General features: G+C 38.1%; 1 protein-coding gene across 1 annotated transcript in view; it reads left to right on the plus strand.

Moving 5' to 3' along the window:
- UBE2O (ubiquitin conjugating enzyme E2 O) overlaps positions 1-19718 on the plus strand; it is an 84082-nt gene that overhangs the window by 27628 nt on the left and 36736 nt on the right. The gene's annotated exons all lie outside the window — the stretch shown is intronic.

Genomic DNA, 19718 nt, shown 5'->3' on the forward strand with positions numbered 1-19718 from the left:
GAACATCATCAGTTAGGCATAGACTGAGAAATGCATTTTTATGCTATGACTTCTTTTTTGTATTCCAGATCTTATGCTGAAATCTAAATATACAACAGAGAGAATTATTAAAAGTCTATTTTGTTTTTGTTTTTTAATTTGTGTATTTTATTTTCTAATTTTGAATTATGTTGCTTAATTTCTTCAACCTCCTCTTCTAATAAAATCACATTTGTTGCCAAACTTTGTACTGCAATTACAAATCCTTCTTTAACTTCTTTATTTCCCACTTGAATTTCTGATATCTGCTCTTTCATTTCAGACATCTCATCAGTTATTACTTTAAATTTTTCTTCTATAAAATTATTTATTTATTTCCAACTTAATATTCACTTTAAATCTTCTTAACCTCTGAGAAACACAGTCTTTTAAAGCAATATTTAAAATCTCCCTAGATTCTATCAGCAGGCAGCAAAGAGTTAAAGAGTTAAAGAGTTAAAGAGTTAAAGAGTTAAAGAGTTAAAGAGTTAAAGAGTTAAAGAGTTAAAGAGTTAAAGAGTTAAAGAGTTAAAGAGTTAAAGAGTTAAAGAGTTAAAGAGTTAAAGAGTTAAAGAGTTAAAGAGTTAAAGAGTTAAAGAGTTAAAGAGTTAAAGAGTTAAAGAGTTAAAGAGTTAAAGAGTTAAAGAGTTAAAGAGTTAAAGAGTTAAAGAGTTAAAGAGTTAAAGAGTTAAAGAGTTAAAGAGTTAAAGAGTTAAAGAGTTAAATAAAATATAGTGGGGAAAGCTCACTTTGTGTCGTGTCCCACCTCCGCTGACAGCAGATTTAAACTGTCCTAGCGATTCCACATAATCCAGAGGTTGGTGATCATAAAGATCACCGCCATCACCTACGGTGCCAAACAGGAAGTCCGATTTAGATCAAAGTTTTTAAAGAGCAACTGTCATCTCTGTCCCACAGCGGCTCCTCCTCTGACCCACTGTTGACTCACCGATAGTCCCATTCAGTTTAATGGGACGGTTGGTGATGCAGCAGTGACACAACAAGGTAAGGGACGTGGCAGGCAGCAGGTGAGTGGATGCCCGCTAACAGGTGTTGCCATGATGGATCTGAAATGACAGGTGCTCTTTAAATGTAAGGACTCATTCTTGCTGGTAGTTAGAATCTTTAATATCATTATTAATGATAAACAAAACCTTCCATCTTAAAATATAGGAGGAGATATATGTACGTGAAAGATTTGCTATGGGAAAATAATTCCGCTCTCAAATCAGCTGCAGCCATTTCTCAGGAAATAATGGTTAGCTTTGCTTGGGAGTAAACCTGATTAAATTCCATTGGGACTTACTTTTATTTGTTTGCAGTACCTATCTGGAACAGTATGCAAGTAAAAAAGGACAATTAAAATCAATATAGCATTACATTAAAAAACCAGTGCATCAACCATAAGATGGGTGTCACTCAACTATAATTGGCTTCCTTAATATGAAATGCCCACCACATTCTATCTTCAAAGGCTGTCCCACTACAGCATGTTGTAATGAAGATATGAATAACTATTGTCAAAATAGGGCCATGCAATGTATCCAATGGGATAGGTTAGTTGAAGCTACCTATTCCCAATCTCCATCTTATGTTCAATAAGTTATGAGTCGATGAGTGCTTCTATGTCATATTGAGCTCTTTGGGAGGAGTATGAACCCTCCTAGAACAACCACCAATTTTATTATTTTATTTTAGCCTTCTTAAAATAATGTTGCTCTATTACTAGGAGATCTTCTTAGGGTTTTTAGTTGCGTATCTAAGTATATTTTTCTTGATCAAGATTCCTAATTGCCAAATGTGAAAAGAACTGTGATTGAAAACCAATATTTATGGCTAAATTTAAAATCCAGGGTTTTGGAAAATGTATTGTTTGGGAAAGGCTGAGGTAGAAATTCTAAAGGGGAGGAATGCTCAGATGTGAAATTCTATTCTATTCTCAATGATCTAATCAGTCAATTGGCCTAGAATAATGATTCTGAGGTTCAGCAGATTCTTGATCCAGACTGAAAAAGTAGTGTTGCCCATTACTGATATCTAATATTGTACAGCAAGAATATTTTACCGGATTGTTTTCCAGGTTGTGCTCATTAATTTGGGGAGAAAAATGATATTCAGATATGTGACAGTGTTGGCTTCAGTAATTGGGTGATTTTTAAGTAAGCTGTTGTTTTCCTAATAATAGGATGCAAGTTTTTGGGTAATGCTTAAAAGTAGGTAAAACTGAACATGTAGCTGTGCGGACATCTAAAAAGTAACCTAAACCTACATAGATTTCGTTTACTGTATGAATCTGTCTCCATTGCCAGGGTTTTTTTCTCCTAGTTACAGTCATGTGGTTTTATCAAACATAATATTGGGCCTATAATACTTCCAAAACTTAAAAAAAAAAACTTCTTCCAGCATAGAAATCTCTGGAATTTAAGTTCATTATGCACATATGTAAAAAAATTAAATAATGTGTATAGAGCAAGTTAGAGTAAATGCCTAAATAGAAAAAAGAAATACAGGTAGTCTTCAGCTTAGGACCACAATTGAGATCAGAATTTCTATTGCTAAACAAGGAGGTTGTTAAGTGAATCTGATTGGCAGTATACAAGTGCAATAAATAAATTTAAAAGCAGTGATATAGTTAAAATCTATTTAATGTCTAAACTTTGATCAGATCTAGCAGTTTCTGGAATATTACGAATCATGCTTGGCCATGTTGTATGGGCTTCAGAACATTATGGCATCGTTCCCATCACCCATCTCCTTCCATTTATGACTATATGACTGTAACTTTGTTGCTTATATCCTTACGATTTATCCAATGGGATAGGTTAGTTGAAGCTACCTATTCCCAATCTCCATCTTATGTTCAATAAGTTATGAGTCGATGAGTGCTTCTATGTCATATTGAGCTCTTTGGGAGGAGTATGACCCCTCCTAGAACAACCACCAATTTTATTATTTTATTATTTTTTTTATTTATTTTTATTATTTACATTTATATCCCGCCCTTCTCCGAAGACTCAGGGCTGTTTCTGGATTAACAGATTAGCTAGGGATCTGACTCAGCTTGTTTCACCCCATACATATCCTTATAGCCTCCAGACAACTCTTACACAAAATTACACAAAATCACAGCTCTGGAATAATGATATACCGTTGAACATCATCAGTTAGGCATAGACTGAGAAATGCATTTTTATGCTATGACTTCTTTTTTGTATTCCAGATCTTATGCTGAAATCTAAATATACAACAGAGAGAATTATTAAAAGTCTATTTTGTTTTTGTTTTTTTAATTTGTGTATTTTATTTTCATTATTTTATTTTAGCCTTCTTAAAAATAATGTTGCTCTATTACTAGGAGATCTTCTTAGGGTTTTTTAGTTGCGTATCTAAGTATATTTTTCTTGATCAAGATTCCTAATTGCCAAATGTGAAAAAGAACTGTGATTGAAAACCAATATTTATGGCTAAATTTAAAAGCAGTGATATAGTTAAAATCTATTTAATGTCTAAACTTTGATCAGATCTAGCAGTTTCTGGAATATTACGAATCATGCTTGGCCATGTTGTATGGGCTTCAGAACATTATGGCATCGTTCCCATCACCCATCTCCTTCCATTTATGACTGTATGACTGTAACTTTGTTGCTTATATCCTTACGATTTATATTGATATTGATTGTTTCCTGACTGCTTATTTGTACCCTTTGACTATCATTAAGTATTGTACTTTATGATTCTTGATGAACATATCTTTTCTTTTACATACACTGAGAGCATATGCACCAAGACAAATTCCTTGTGTGTTCAATCACATTTGGCCAATAAAAAATTCTATTCTATTCTATTCTATTCTATTCTCAATGATCTAATCAGTCAATTGGCCTAGAATAATGATTCTGAGGTTCAGCAGATTCTTGATCCAGACTGAAAAAGTAGTGTTGCCCATTACTGATATCTAATATTGTACAGCAAGAATATTTTACCGGATTGTTTTCCAGGTTGTGCTCATTAATTTGGGGAGAAAAATGATATTCAGATATGTGACAGTGTTGGCTTCAGTAATTAGGTGATTTTTAACTAAGCTGTTGTTTTCCTAATAATAGGATGCAAGTTTTTGGGTAATGCTTAAAAGTAGGTAAAACTGAACATGTAGCTGTGCGGACATCTAAAAAGTAACCTAAACCTACATAGATTTCTTTTACTGTATGAATCTGTCTCCATTGCCAGGGTTTTTTTCTCCTAGTTACAGTCATGTGGTTTTATCAAACATAATATTGGGCCTATAATACTTCCAAAACTTAAAAAAAAAAACTTCTTCCAGCATAGAAATCTCTGGAATTTAAGTTCATTATGCACATATGTAAAAAAATTAAATAATGTGTATAGAGCAAGTTAGAGTAAATGCCTAAATAGAAAAAAGAAGTACAGGTTAGTCTTCAGCTTAGGATCACAATTGAGATCAGAATTTCTATCGCTAAACAAGGAGGTTGTTAAGTGAATCTGATTTTATGATCTTTTTTTGCCATGATTGTTAAATGAATCACTGCAATTAGGTGACTCATGCAGCTGTTGTTTTCCTAATAATAGGATGCAAGTTTTGGGTAATGCTTAAAAGTAGGTAAACTGAACATGTAGCTGTGCGGACATCTAAAAAGTAACCTAAACCTACATAGATTTCTTTTACTGTATGAATCTGTCTCCATTGCCAGGGTTTTTTCTCCTAGTTACAGTCATACAGTCATAAGTGGAAAGAGATTGGTGAGGGAACTATGAAACGATCAATAGTAGTGCAGATTCAGTAAATAGTCTGACAGTGTTGGCTTCAGTAATTAGGTGATTTTTAACTAAGCTGTTGTTTTCCTAATAATAGGATGCAAGTTTTTGGGTAATGCTTAAAAGTAGGTAAAACTGAACATGTAGCTGTGCGGACATCTAAAAAGTAACCTAAACCTACATAGATTTCTTTTACTGTATGAATCTGTCTCCATTGCCAGGGTTTTTTTCTCCTAGTTACAGTCATGTGGTTTTATCAAACATAATATTGGGCCTATAATACTTCCAAAACTTAAAAAAAAAACTTCTTCCAGCATAGAAATCTCTGGAATTTAAGTTCATTATGCACATATGTAAAAAAATTAAATAATGTGTATAGAGCAAGTTAGAGTAAATGCCTAAATAGAAAAAAGAAGTACAGGTTAGTCTTCAGCTTAGGATCACAATTGAGATCAGAATTTCTATCGCTAAACAAGGAGGTTGTTAAGTGAATCTGATTTTATGATCTTTTTTTGCCATGATTGTTAAATGAATCACTGCAATTAGGTGACTCATGCAGCTGTTAAGCGAATCCAGCTTCTCCCATTGACTTTGCTTGTTGGAAGCCATCTGGGAAGTGACCACAAATGATGATCACATAACCTTAGGATACTGCAGCCAACATAAATATATGTCTGTTGTCAAACACCCACACTTTGATCAAGTGATTGTGGGGATGCTGGGACAGTTATAAGTGCAAGGAGTGGTCATAAATCACATTTTTCAGTGCTGTTATAACTTTAAAGAGTCGTTAAATGAGTAGTTGCAAATAGAATAGAATAGAATAGAATAGAATTTTATTGGCCAAGTGTGATTGGACACACAAGGAATTTGTCTTGGTGTATATGCTCTCAGTGTACATAAAAGAAAAGATACGTTCATCAAGGTACAACATTTACAACACAATTGATGATCAATATATCAATATAAATCATAAGGATTGTCAGCAACAAGTTACAGTCATACAGTCATAAGTGGAAAGAGATTGGTGAGGGGAACTATGAAACGATCAATAGTAGTGCAGATTCAGTAAATAGTCTGACAGTGTTGAGGGAATTATTTGTTTAGCAGAGTGATGGCCTTCGGGAAAAAAATGTTCTTGTGTCTAGTTGTTCTGGTGTGCAGTGCTCTATAACGTCGTTTTGAGGGTAGGAGTTGAAACAGTTTATGTCCAGGATGCGAGGGATCTGCAAATATTTTCACGGCCCTCTTCTTGATTCGTGCAGTATCAAGAAGAGGGCCGTGAAAATAAATCAAGGATTACCTGTACTAATATCTCAGATAGATAAGTAATTGCTATGTTTAGAATGGATACAGTTCAGTATTGGTAAAACTGTGAGTGTGACTCCAACACCATATTGATCTAAAGGCTATTTCCACATGATACCCCCCTCCTTTTTTTTCTTTTTTCTTTTTTTTTTTTGCTATATAATAGCATTTTATACTTTGATGCCTTCTAGACATTTGGACTTCAACATCTAGAATTTTTTGCAACGATCATACTGTCTGGGAATTTCTGGGAAATTCCTAGCTACTACCAACATTCAGAAAGATAATGATATAATTCTTCTTCAGTTAGTAAGTATGATGATGATAATGTTATATGGTTATGCTTCAATATAACAATTTAATACCATAGACATTTTATGCTCAAGATTTTGATTGTTTCTGGATTTTTGCTATAAACCCAGAAGTCTTCTCTGGCACACTTGGCAGTATACAAGTGCAATAAATAAATTTAAAATCCAGGGTTTTGGAAAATGTATTGTTTGGGAAAGGCTGAGGTAGAAATTCTAAAGGGGGAGGAATGCTCAGATGTGAAATTCTATTCAGGCTGCCTCAAGCAATTGTGTTTTATTTGGGAATTGTGAGGGTTTTCTTGAAAATAGATTTGTATTTAATTGTATTTGATTTAATTAAGAACGCTATATGCATTTACTTTATTTTCTGGTGTTTCACATTTATTTTGTACTTGGTGCTCCTTGATATGAATACTATAACTGTGCTGTGTAAAAGAGATGAGCAGAGTAATATTGAGTGTCATTCTCCACTCTGGGCCAGTTCCAGCTGGTGAAATACATCTTCAGAATATAAAGCATTTTGGCTGCTAAACTGATACACTCAATGTACTGCATACACTTTTGTAGCTGTACAGTTTCGTCTGTTTTATGCAATGTTTCTTTATGAGACATCTGCCGCCATCTTTTAACTATAGTTCAAACATCACTGCAAAAAGGAGAGGGAGGGAATTGAAATGTTTTCACTGAACAAAAAATGTTGAAATTGTTCCAGTAACTTTCATACTCTTCTGCAGTCTGATCTATAGGAATGACTCTGCTATTTATCAGGGAAAGCAAATTCATGACATCGGCTTGATTTCAGGGAAAATGCCCTCTTCAGAACTGGACATTAAATTTGATATTTATAATATTCATCTCATTGACATATATTGAGACATCACTACCTTTTCCATACAAATCTGTAAATTACTCCTTTTAGCCTTCCTTTCCTTATTTCAGTTCCATCCCAGATCATTTCATCGCTTTTATTTTTAACTTCTGTCCATTTTGGTGGAGCCTCTGTGTTTACCCCTTTTAACCTACTTCCAAAATTATACTTTCAAAAAATCATTCTACATTTTTTCTGCACCTTTTAATCCTAACCATTGCTTGTTCTCTTCGATTTCATTTTTGCAATTATATTTTTCCTCTATATCTACCTTATACAGAATCCTTCTCCCATTCATCTTTTTGCCAGTTATTCGCTTACATTCATTTTTTCTCATCCATAGCTTCTCTCACTCTTTCACCCAGCATCCTTTTCTATTTTCTTATTAGCATAACTACACATACTTTTTAATACTTTTCCACCTACCTTCTACGTTCTCTTTCTTTATGTTAACTTTTCTTTCATTCTGAGGCAAATTAATCTATTTCCAAATACATGTTAAATACAGGAATTGTATGTTCCCTTTTTCCAGTTATTGTGTTGTCACTCTAGTTCAGGGGTGTCAAACTCACATTGTCACGGGGCATCACATGACGTATCGGGACTTTTTCCCCTTCCCTAAACCTGGCATGGGCAAGGCCAGCGCTTGATGCATCCGGCCCTAAGGCCAGGAGTTTGACATCCCTGCTCTAGTTCTTTTCACAACCTTCATTTTCCTTTATTTCCATTCTTCTCAACATCCAGTCTTGAGATTAACAAATAATGGTATGTCCCAAATTCAGAATTTTTAATTGCTGTTTGTATCCTTTACTAATTCTCTCAGTCATTTGTCACAAATAATTCATATCAAGCAGATTTCTAGATTTACCTGCTGAGACTCAAGTCAATTCTACAAAAAAGTGTTAATATTCCTGGGAAATATCTAATTCCACAATAATATTTAAAGTTAAATCCAATATGGAGGGCATCAGTATTAGCTTCTCCTTTCTCTGTCTTAAACAAATCATCAAAACAGGTATTTTACTAAATGAATACTTAGTCTCACTTCTCACTCATTTTTTGGTGTATCGGTTAGTTGATTAAAATTAAGGAGATGGTTATTTAAACATCTACCTGCAAGCTTTTCCAAATTCTCAGACCCAATTCCCTTATGGAAAGCTATTAGAAGCAGTCCCAATTGTGGTTGCTAAATGAGGACTACCTTTAATCTGATGGCATGTGTGTGTGTGTGCATACATTGTCTGCTGCCAAAAATGACTTATTGTGATAATAACGTATTAAATTTAGAGGGCACCCAACTTCAAATTACTCTGGGAAGCTTACATTTTAAATGGTGAAGACAATATGACAATTTAAAAAGGATCATACACATTTGGATGAAACGAACAAGATACCAAAGAAAAATTAACAGAGGCTTTGCAGCCAGACTGGGATAAAAGCCAGGTTTTCAAAGACTTTTGGAAATCTAACTGTTCTTTGTTTAACATTTCCTTAGAATTGGATACTTGCACAAGGGCTCTTACAAGACATTTATGTACAATTTAAGTAAATCTACTGTTTCTCGGTGTCAAATTTTCTGTTAATCAGTGTAGTTTTATACCGTTCCTATCTTAAAATACCTCAGAATAGAAAGATCAGTAGCCCCTGTGAGCTTCATTCATTGGGATTGCAGTGGCAAGTACTGTTCATTTCACCTGTGTACTGAACATCTCTATAGTGTATCACTTTCCTCGTTAAAGGAAGCCTATTATAAGGAAGAAGATGGTAGAGTACGTTCCTGTGTTCTCATCCACCTTATATTCTTGTTCAGTTTTTACTGCTCTGTTACATTTAATGAAAGCATGTCCTTACTCCAATTTGTCTCAACTCTGGGAATGTCAGTCAGATGCAGAATCCTGTGAAAAATTTCCTGATAGATAACAGTGCCACCTAGTGCTAGTGTTGCTATTTTTGTAGTTTAAATTTCCCAGAAGGGAAAAGTCTGCTTTGTTTTATATTCATTTTCTTGATTGGCAGAACTTGGTGCTACTTAAAATTAAAAACCATAGGTGTGGGAAATACTCTTTTATTCTAGTGGTGAGCATGGTCAATATACTACTGAATTATCTCCTTATGGAAAAGCTGTTGTGCAGATAAATATTATGAAATTATATTGGTTTTGTTGGCAAACAGAAATTGAAATAAAAATCACTGCTGCCTCTAATCTATGTACTATAAAAGGATATCACCTTTTTCAATTATACAGTGCTTTGCTTCATAACATATAGTAATTGTTTGTTTTGTTAGGAGTATGCAGTATCAGTGAAAGGTTAGCATCTGGTTTTTACTGACAATAATGAACTTTAAACTATAATTTGACAATATTAGACACTAAATAGATGGGTTTTTTGTGTTCAACTGAGGAACAGTAAGAAAGTGTTCTGAAATATTGGAAGAGCAATCTTGAGAGCTAGTAATATAGCTACTAGTTCTTGTTATGGAAGAATACTGTCTTGTTCAATGGATCATTGCTTGTCTGATATTTTTTACTGTGGAAATAGTTTCCATGGCAACCTTGACATGCAACCTCATTTAGGCTGCTTACTGAATAGTAATTTATAAAACTTAGAATGTTGATGAGCAGTATTCTTAAATGAGATTTTGCCACAGATACATTGATGCTAATCTGTGAAAGACGTAACTAGATGTCATAGACATACTTTCCAACAGATCACATTTGGATTATCTTATTATTTCCATGCAGTGAAAAAGTTGGATGATAGTAAAATGATATAATCATTACAGGGTAAGAAATGGTACTTGTCTCTTTATTTTGCTTCTGCTATATGTGTTTTTGTAATATTGCCGAAGGATTCCTCCCCCCCCAAAAAAATCTCCAAATAAAAATATTTTCAAATCCAGCCCAAAGTTCTCAATGTCCCTCTGAAACATTTAGTGTTGAGGGATTCATTGAACCAGCTTCCCAGGTAAATAATATTGAGCCCTTTGTAGCCCTCAATTACTCATCACTCACTCCCAGTCTGGTTTGGATGCTGAATTGAATGTAATCTACATATGGCATCTGTCTAAGAATCCTAGCAGCTTCCTTTTCATTTAGATGCAATGTCAGTTGTTACAGCCTGAAAATATGGAAGAGTTGCTTGAAGAGATGCAGCCTATCCATCTTGTTTTAGACTATTGTCTCGGAAGTTATCCAAGAGAAACCTAAAGGAGCTAGGCGATTGTGAATTATTATTTTTTAATGCAGAGGATTGTGCCTGCTGTACTGCAGCACTGATATTATCTCTTAAAAAATAGTTTAAGTTGATGTGTAATTATACTCATGTTGTAAATAAGGAAATGCTCAAGTAATCTTAGCTGCTGAGATATTTTTAAATGACATGCATTATTAAATCCGTTTCATTCTAGTTTTTAGCTGAATTTGAGAATGAATCTGGTCCAGAATGAAGCAGGAGGAGGTATAAACTTAACAGTATCATTGGTGTGCAGAGATGAAGCATTAAAGAATCTTCAGAACAGCTATTTGCCTTTGTTGTATCAACTTTATAGCTTCTTGTTTTACTTCATATAAAACACTTATGTACAGTACACCTTTAGAGGAGTGGCATACCAATAAAATAAAAACTTGAAGTGTAGTATGGAAGTCTTTTACATTGTCCTAATTCTAATTTGGTAGTATTTATTTTCATTTTCTATTTTCTCCTAAAGCTTTGGATTTTCCATTTAACCCCATTTGCCTTTCTGGGTCAACTAGGTTTGACTACGTACTGCCACCAGCCCTCAGTCTGTCTATCTATCTATCTATCTATCTATCTATCTATCTATCTATCTATCTATCTATCTATTTATCTATCTATCTATCTCTCTATTTATTTATTTATAAACAACTTACGATCCAGTGAGTGGTAAACTGACATTGAAATTATCTGACATTGTTAAATTTTATTAAAACAATGACAGAAGATGAGTTAAAAAAATAATGTCAAACAGGGTGACCAGGCTGTGTCTTCTCACGTTGTTAGCAAAGGGAGCCTTGTATATCACTTACTAGATCTGCCTGATAGAATAGAATAGAATTTATTGACCAAGTGTGTTTGGACACACAAGGAATTTGTTTTGGTGCATATGCTCTCATTGTACATAAAAGAAAAAGAAAAAAAATACCTTCATCAAGGTACAACATTTACAAAACAAATGATGGTCATAGGGTACAATTTAACCCTTAATGATAGCAACAAAAAGTTACAGTCATACAGTCATAAGTGGAAAGAGATTGGTGATGGAAACGATGAGAAGATTAATAGTAGTGTAAATTTAGTAAATAGTTTGACAGTGTTGAGAGAATTATTTGTTTAGCAGAGTGATAGCCTTCGGGAAAAAACTGTTCTTGTGTCTAGTTGTTCTGATGTGCAGTGCTCTATAGCGTTGTTTGATGGTAGGAGTTGAAACAGTTTATCTGTTGATCTGTGACTCATTTGGTTTCTGTTCATGGAGGTGGTTACAGACTGAAATAAATATCTGTCATCTATCTGTTGGAGTGAATGGATATATGAAAATGATAATCACTTAATATATAAATAGGCAAGTTTTTACTCACAGACATCAATCCCAACCAACCAGTTATAATGGGGTATCCTGGAATTTGTTCAAAGGTGTTAATCAGATGCATGAAAGCCAGAATTAAAGCCAGAATTAAAGCATGACTTCCAGAGATAAATAGAACTTCATTAGCATACTATATATACCCTCTGGAACGAACTCCCCCCAGGACTTCGTCAGCTCCCGGACCTTCCGCCGCGAGCTCAAAACTTACTTATTCGTCTGCGCAGGGCTGGGCTAGGTTTTTAAAGGTTAATTTTAATTTTAAATGGGTTTTATATTTTGTTTTTAATTGGCTGGGCTGTATTTAATATGTTTTTTTAATGACTATTTTACTTTTTGTATTGATATGTTTTTATTAGCCTGTTAACCGCCCTGAGTCCCTAGGGAAATAGGGCGGTATATAAATTTGAACAAATAAATAAATAATAAATATATATATATATGCGGGGAAAAACCCAAACAACCAAAGACCTACATGTGTGTGTGTGTGTGTGTAGGTCTTTGGTTGTTCAGGTTTTCTCCCGCATAAAATTGGAAGTGTCTTGGCAACGTTTCGATGAAATCCCATTCGTCATCTTCAGGCTAGGTGTTTACAGCTTCGTGCTTCTAGAAGAAATGTGTGATCACAGCTGTTTCTTCCTTTTAACTGCTAGTGGGGGTTTGAACTGATTGGGTGGGAGCTTGGCTGTGCTCTGATTGGATGGGGTTTTTTTGTGTGTGTGCTCTGATTGGATGGGGGTGTGTCCTGTTTGGGTGGGGGTTGGTTGTGCTCAGATTAGTCTGAGTTGCAGAGGGATTTGAGCTGGTGAGCTGCATTGCTGTTTGGCTTCGTGGTCGTGGTCGTGCTACATCTTCATAGTGAATGTCAGTCTGCTGCATGTATGGATTGGAGGGGTTTGAAATGGCTAATGTTGTAACTGCGGTCTGGCTTCTGGTCCTTGGTCGTGCTTCATGATCAGTGTGGGTTTGGGTCTGCTTTCTGGGTGGATGTGTGGTGGTGACATCCTGTGTGGACCTCATGAGTGTGGGTCTGGTGTCATTCCTCGTGTTAGGGACTCGTTTGTCAATAAGGGCGGGTTTCCAAATGGCTGGTAGGCGGGAGGTATCATCTCGTTTGTTCATGCTGTGGGCGTTTATCTCGATGGCTTCTCTGATTATTCTGTTGTTAAAGTGTTCAGTTTTGGCGATAGTTCTGGTCTTTTTAAAGTCAATATCATGTCCTGTGGCTTTAAGATGTTGGACCAGGGAAGAAGTGGGTTCCTCTTTTTTGACTGAGTTCCTGTGTTCTTCAATGCATGCACTTATTCTTCTGTTGGTTTGTCCGATGTATGTGGTGGGGCAGGCGGTGCATGGGATTTCATATACTCCTTGATTTTCTAACTCAATTTTGTCTTTGGGGTTTCTTAGGATGGTGGATATTTTTCGGTTTGTGCAGAATGTTGTCTTGATGTCGTGTTTGTGGAGGATCTTGCTGATTCTCTCTGTGGTGCCTTTTATTTTCATGGAAGTGGTTACAGACTGAAATAAATATCTGTCATCTATCTGTTGGAGTGAATGGATATATGAAAATGATAATCACTTAACGACGAGAGCATGAGTGACCATGCATAGGGAATCCCGGTCCAGAAAGGGATGCAACTGGCGTATCAGGCGAACCTGGTAAAAAGCCCCCCTGGCAACGGTCGTCATACTTTTCTAAAGACAGCCGTGCATCCAGGAAGACGCCTAGATTGCGAGCCCTCTCCGTGGGTGCCAGTGACTCGCCCCCAACAGCCAGCGATGGCATCAGCTGGCTATACCGGGACGCCGGCATCCATAAATTATAAATTCTCTAGGAAATCTACTTTTTGCTAAGGTAATATACATGTCTTTTCGGTAAATTGTTATCAAAGGCTCTTTCTATATTTAGCAACTGAATTACACTTCATGTTTATTCAAATCTACTAGCCAAATATTATCTGACTTGTGTCTGGTTTTGATAAAACCCATTTGCTCATCCTTGCCTGATTGTTGGGCGCAACACTGGCAGTTTGAAGTTCAGTCCAGAGTGAAGTTATAGTTAACAAACAGAGCACAGGCTCAAAGGAAAAAAAGGATAGGGCTGCAGCAGAGAGCCTAACAAACAACAAGGAGCTTAGTCAGCCAGCCTGAATTGAAAAGCAAGGTCAAGGAGCAGAACAGGAAGCAATCAGTACAGAAATGTAGCTCAGAGGTTGATGAGTAGCTTCCAACTGAGAGGCCATCACTTGACTCCATTGCATGCCCTCTTAACTCTTAAAGAGTTAAGTGGATCCTATTTGCTTGGTTCTCCAAATCTGCTAGTATATTCTGCAATTGGGTATCTGATCAGGCACTGGCCTATTGTCCCTTGATTTCTTCCACACCTGCTCCTGCTGATTATCTATTGAGTCAGCCTCAACTGGTTGATTAATTGTCGGTTACTGAAGCTGACAATTTGCTGGATCAGACCCCTCAAGTTCCAAGTTGGAGGACTTCATGACATAACAATGTGATGAAATATGGTCTAGGTTGTTCAGGTCTTCCTGTAATTTAAAAGGGTTTGCTGCACTGGCTCAGGCTAGTTGGAATGTTACTTTGGTTGTGCCCTCATTGGTGATTTTACCGGTAAAATTCAAATCTTCAGAGTTTGCACTACCTTTTTTTGACTGAGGACTTTGACTTTGACTTAGTAGGCAGAGAGGTATAAAGCATCCCAACAAGTAGTGTGGAGGCAAAGAAGTGGATGAGCCAAAACAAATTTGATATCAATTTTGGGAAGGAATTAAGGGACACAGCTAAAGTTTTTAGAGTTTCATGATTGTACACCTTAAAAGAAGTTTGCTTCTACAAGCATGTTTAAAAATCCTTTTTCCTGTCAGAGCATTTTCAGTTGCAGCTTGAGCATAATGTAATGATTATCCAAAAAGTCTTATTTGGCCATTTTATTGTCACACTTTCATCAGATTATTAACAGAATTTGCTATACCAGAATTATTTTGAAGCTTCTTTGGAAAAACTGAATCAGAATTATTTATTTCATATGAGGCATTTTGATTGTACTTGGAAAGAGAAGCAAGATAATTTTAATACATAATAGCTTCACAAGAAGAGCTCTGTTTTCCTGCAAATAACCCATTCGGGGACAGTTAAACTGTGAAGCACATTAAACAGATTGTCTATTAAATCTATGAATGATGTAATATATCTTTCTTCACTGTACTGGGAACAGCATCCAGAAATGGATTGTCCTCGTCTGCTAGCCAATAGGACTGAGTCTGCCAAAGTTGTGAGGCCACGCCTATGCCAACTGTCCCCAACTTTTGACTCGGTCCTAGCTAAAGACAGATGTGTTTTTTCCATAGGTCACCTAATTCCTGGATACTGATCCTATCTATTACAGCTTTACTACCAACATGGCAGCTATATCACCAACTGACAGCTGTGCCACCAACAATTCCAGCGTAAAGAGCTTTCAGCTTGAGTAGGCGTGTCAGATCATTGGTCGGTGATTCTGACTGGGCAGCCCGATCGAGCTTCGCTCGCAGCGCTGACCCAGGGGCTTAATTGGCAGCAGATCGAGGCTCCAGTGCATTCTGGCTTGGCAGGTAGCTTTGCGCTCCACATTTAGCCTAAGGGCAGCCAGGCTGTCAGGTAAACCTGGGACTGTCGTTTAGACAGCCACCGCCACAGATTCAGCTCCTTTTTACGAGTCCTTGCCTGATTACAGACATACTCAATTGGGATTTTATTCCATCCTCTTTGTAATTCCAAAACCCTCGGTGGGGGGAGTGGTACAGGGCAATTCTAGACCTGAAACAACTGAACTGCCTTATCATCTATAAGCGGTTCAAGATGCAGTCTTTTCAGTCCATTTTGGATAGCGTTAGGGTGGGCGACTTCCTCACTTCTATTGATCTTACTGAAGCTTATCTTCATGTCCCCATTCTACTAGGACATAGGCAATACCTAAAGTTTTGTTATAGAGACAGACATTATCAATATAAGGCATTGCCATTTGGCCTGCCTTTGTCGTCAGCACCCAGGGCATTTACGAAAGTGTTGGCTGCCTTAGTGGCATATCTCCGGGCTCTTCCCATGTGCGTCCAGTGCTATCTGGGTGATATCTTAATCCAGTCTGCCTCTGTTTCCCAGGTGTGTGAGGATCTCGGAAGCACCATACAGGTGCTTCAGAATCATGGGTTCTCAATAAAAACCTCCAAAAGCCATTTCACACCAACTAACCGGTTGCTGCATTTAGGAGCAGAAATAGATACCTTGGCGTGAAAGGTACACCTCTCCCAGGAGTGCCAGGCAATTATTAAGGAATTAGCAGGCAGGATCAGTAGGGACCGTACAGTCCCCCTGGCCACCCTCTCGCAATTCCTGGGCAAGATGGTGTCCTGTGTTTCTATAGTTCCCTGGGCACACCTTCACACCAGGTCGCTCCAGTGGTTCCTCCTCCCCTACCAGAGGACAGGCAGGAGCAATTCCCATTCCAAAGTCAGGGTACCACCGGAGGTGATACGATCCCTGCGATGGTGGACTTTCCGAACTATTACTAGGGAAGTCTCTTCAAGGAACCTGAACGTCTAACACTAACAACAGATGCCAGCCTCTTTGGCTGGGGGCACACCTCCTGAATAGGATGGCCCAAGGACAGTGGTCACAGGCAGACCTGGGCCACAATATTAACTGGCTGGAACTTGGGCAGTCCATCTGGCCCTGCAACAGTTCCAGGAGATTCTGACCAACAGTGTGGTCACTAAGGCACACATTAACAGACAAGGGGGAACGCATTCTAGGTCCTTTATGAGAGAGGCAGAAAGGCTGTGCCTATGGGCTGAGAGGCTCCATTTGTTGCTACGGGCAGAGAACATTTTGGGAGCCACAAATGTACAGGCAGATTGGCTTAGCAGGGACACAGTCAACCATGCAGAGTGGTGCCTGCATCCGACTTTGTTTCAGGAACTGATGGAGCGCTTCGGATGGCCAGGCATGGATCTCTTCCTCACTCCAGACAATGCCCAGCTGAAAAGATTTTTTGCAAGGTTTGCGGTTCTGGATGCAGATGGGGTCGATGCGCTTCGCAGCCCTTGGCCGCAAAAAGTCCGGTGTGTTTTTCCCCTCATCCCAAGGGTGATAAGAAAAATTCTGATGGAATGGGCAGAGGTTTTGCTTCTGGCACCACACTGACCCAGGCGGCCATGGTTTGCCGACTTAGTCACCCTCTCCGTGGCCAGCCCTTGGAGGATACTGCCAGACAGAGTCTCCCTCAGTCGGGGACTTTGGTCTACACGGACCCACAGTGGCTCCAGTTGACCACCTGGCATTTGAGCAGAGGTCTCTGAGCCTAGACAATTATTCCTCCAATGTGATAGACACCATACAAACCTTCAGGAGGCCTTCCACGAACAGAATTTATGATGCCACCTGGAAGGCGTTTTGCTCCTGGTCCCCCAGGTCACACTTGGACCCAACATCTGTATCCATACCCCAGATACTGGAGTTTCATCAGGTGGGGCTTGACAAGGGTCTATCGCCAAACACGATCCATCGCCAGGTGGCTGCCCTGTCCTCAGTCCTTTCTTGCGGGGGGCTGGAGTCCCTGACTCAGCACCTGACCGTCCGCAGATTCATCAGGGGCACAATGAATCTATGGCCTCCAGTGGTTCACAGATATCCTACTTGGAACCTCACTAAGGTACTGCAGGTGCTGACCAAAGCCCCATTCAAACCACTGAGATTGGCCACATTGCATTTCCTGACCTGCAAGGTGGCATTCCTGGTGGCCATAACATCGGCCAGATGGATATTGGTGCTTTCCATCCGACAGGACCTCTCTGTTTTCCACAGGGTGGTTTTACATTTGGACCCTTCTTTCATTCCGAAAGTTAACTCATGGTTTCACAGGGCCCGGGAGCTTATCCTACCCAATTTCTGCCCCAACCCAGTGCATGCACTGGAACGGAAGTGGCACACGCTAGACGTGAGGAGGGCACTCTGTATCTATATCAAATGAACTTCCCCCTTCAGGAAGACAGAGTTGCTTTTTGTGTCATTCCAGCCTGCCTCCTTAGGAGCCAAGGTCACTCCATTGACCCTGGACTGCTGGATTAGGGCATGTATCACCAAATCATATGAGATATAGGCCCTTCCACTGCCCAAGAGCATTATGGCACATTCCACAAGGAGTGTGGTCACAAGTGCGGTGTGGGCAATGCAAGCGTCTCTGGAAGAGGTTTGCCATGCAGCTATGTGGTCCTCCCCATCCCCTTTCATTAAGCACTATAAGCTGGACATGTATACCTCGGCTGAGGCAGCCTTTGGTAGGCGGGTCCTCCAAAGGGTGCATGCGGATGAGGGGACCTCGGACCAGGCTGCAGCCCACCCGTGAGGACAATGCTTTCCTGGATGCTGTTCCCACTACAATGGAGAAGAGGCATTGGTCTTACCTGATATGCTTCTTCTCGTTGAGTGGGAACCTCATCCAACCCCACCCTTACTGACTGGCTGGTCCTTGGTCCATTGGGGAGTGAAACTTCTGACCAAGACACATCAAATCTATCTCTAAGCCTTCGCCAAAAGCTAGGGACTCTTAGTGTAGGCGTGTCCTCGCAACTTTGGCAGACTCAGTCCTATTGGCTAGCAGACGAGGACAATCCATTCCTGGATGCTGTTCCCACTCAGTGAGAAGAAGCCTATCAGTTAAGACCACCGCCTCTTTGCATCAATTTATGTAATTTATGATATCTGTAATAACATTATACAAATGATTAAGCTGATACAAAGCTTTTAGTTTACACAAACAATTGGAACTTTTTGAATACAGTAGATTTTATTGTTTTTTGTGGTGGGGTCTGGACTTAAATGTTGCCTACAGTATCAGTGGTTCCCCAAGTGGAGGCTTTATTGTAGATCATTAGATCATGATGTATTATCTGGAGAACAGGTCTATAAGATGCAAGTTGTCAGTGTCCAACTTCTGTTATTTAATGTTAGTTTTCTTTCTCATCAACAAACATTGTATAAATTAATACTAGTATATTATAAGATACTTGAAAGTTTGCACTAATACTTAGACATTATTTAAAATCTGGCTGCAGATTATCTCAAAATTGCCAGGAAGCAATGTAGTATAATAAAAATAGTTCCATTTCTCTCACACTAAACAATTGTTGATTTTTGGGTTGGTGGTTGCAGATAAGTATGGTTCTGCCAGATTATAGATTTTTAGTGAAGTGAAAGTATGAGACGAGAGGCTAAAGTGACCAAAACAGAAACCAAAAATGAGTATAGTGGAGGGAAAATTGCTTGTGTGCAGCAATGATCACGTTTGGAAGGTGAAACAACAATTCAACATCCCTGCATGTATTTATCAGAGTATGTAGAAGCAGAATTTAAAATTGTGTCATAATATTGATTTTTAGAAAATGCAGATAGCTGTTTAAAAAGCTTTTTAATGCAATCACAGTTGCTTTATTTGATGATGAATTTTTACACAGGCACAATACTGGGAAGCATATACAGTACAAGTTACTGGGTATAAATAGATGACATTTGTAGACTATGTCCTCATAGCTATTTTCTAGTATGACGAGTTATTAATAATGTAAGTACTTGCCTTTTACCATATTTTGCATTCTAGAAATGTTTTGCCATTTATATTTTAATATTGATGGAGAGATAGCATTGTTCCAGATGTAGGAATGCCTATCCCTTCATTAATCAGAATAACACAGACTATATACAGAATATATGGCATTTCCAGTATACTGATTACTGTATATGGTATTATAATGCAATATTAATGGTGATATTCAGGCTAGTGATGGAAGAAC

This window comes from Ahaetulla prasina, chromosome 2, assembly GCF_028640845.1.
Source record: "Ahaetulla prasina isolate Xishuangbanna chromosome 2, ASM2864084v1, whole genome shotgun sequence".
Classification (NCBI taxonomy): Eukaryota; Metazoa; Chordata; class Lepidosauria; order Squamata; family Colubridae; genus Ahaetulla; species Ahaetulla prasina.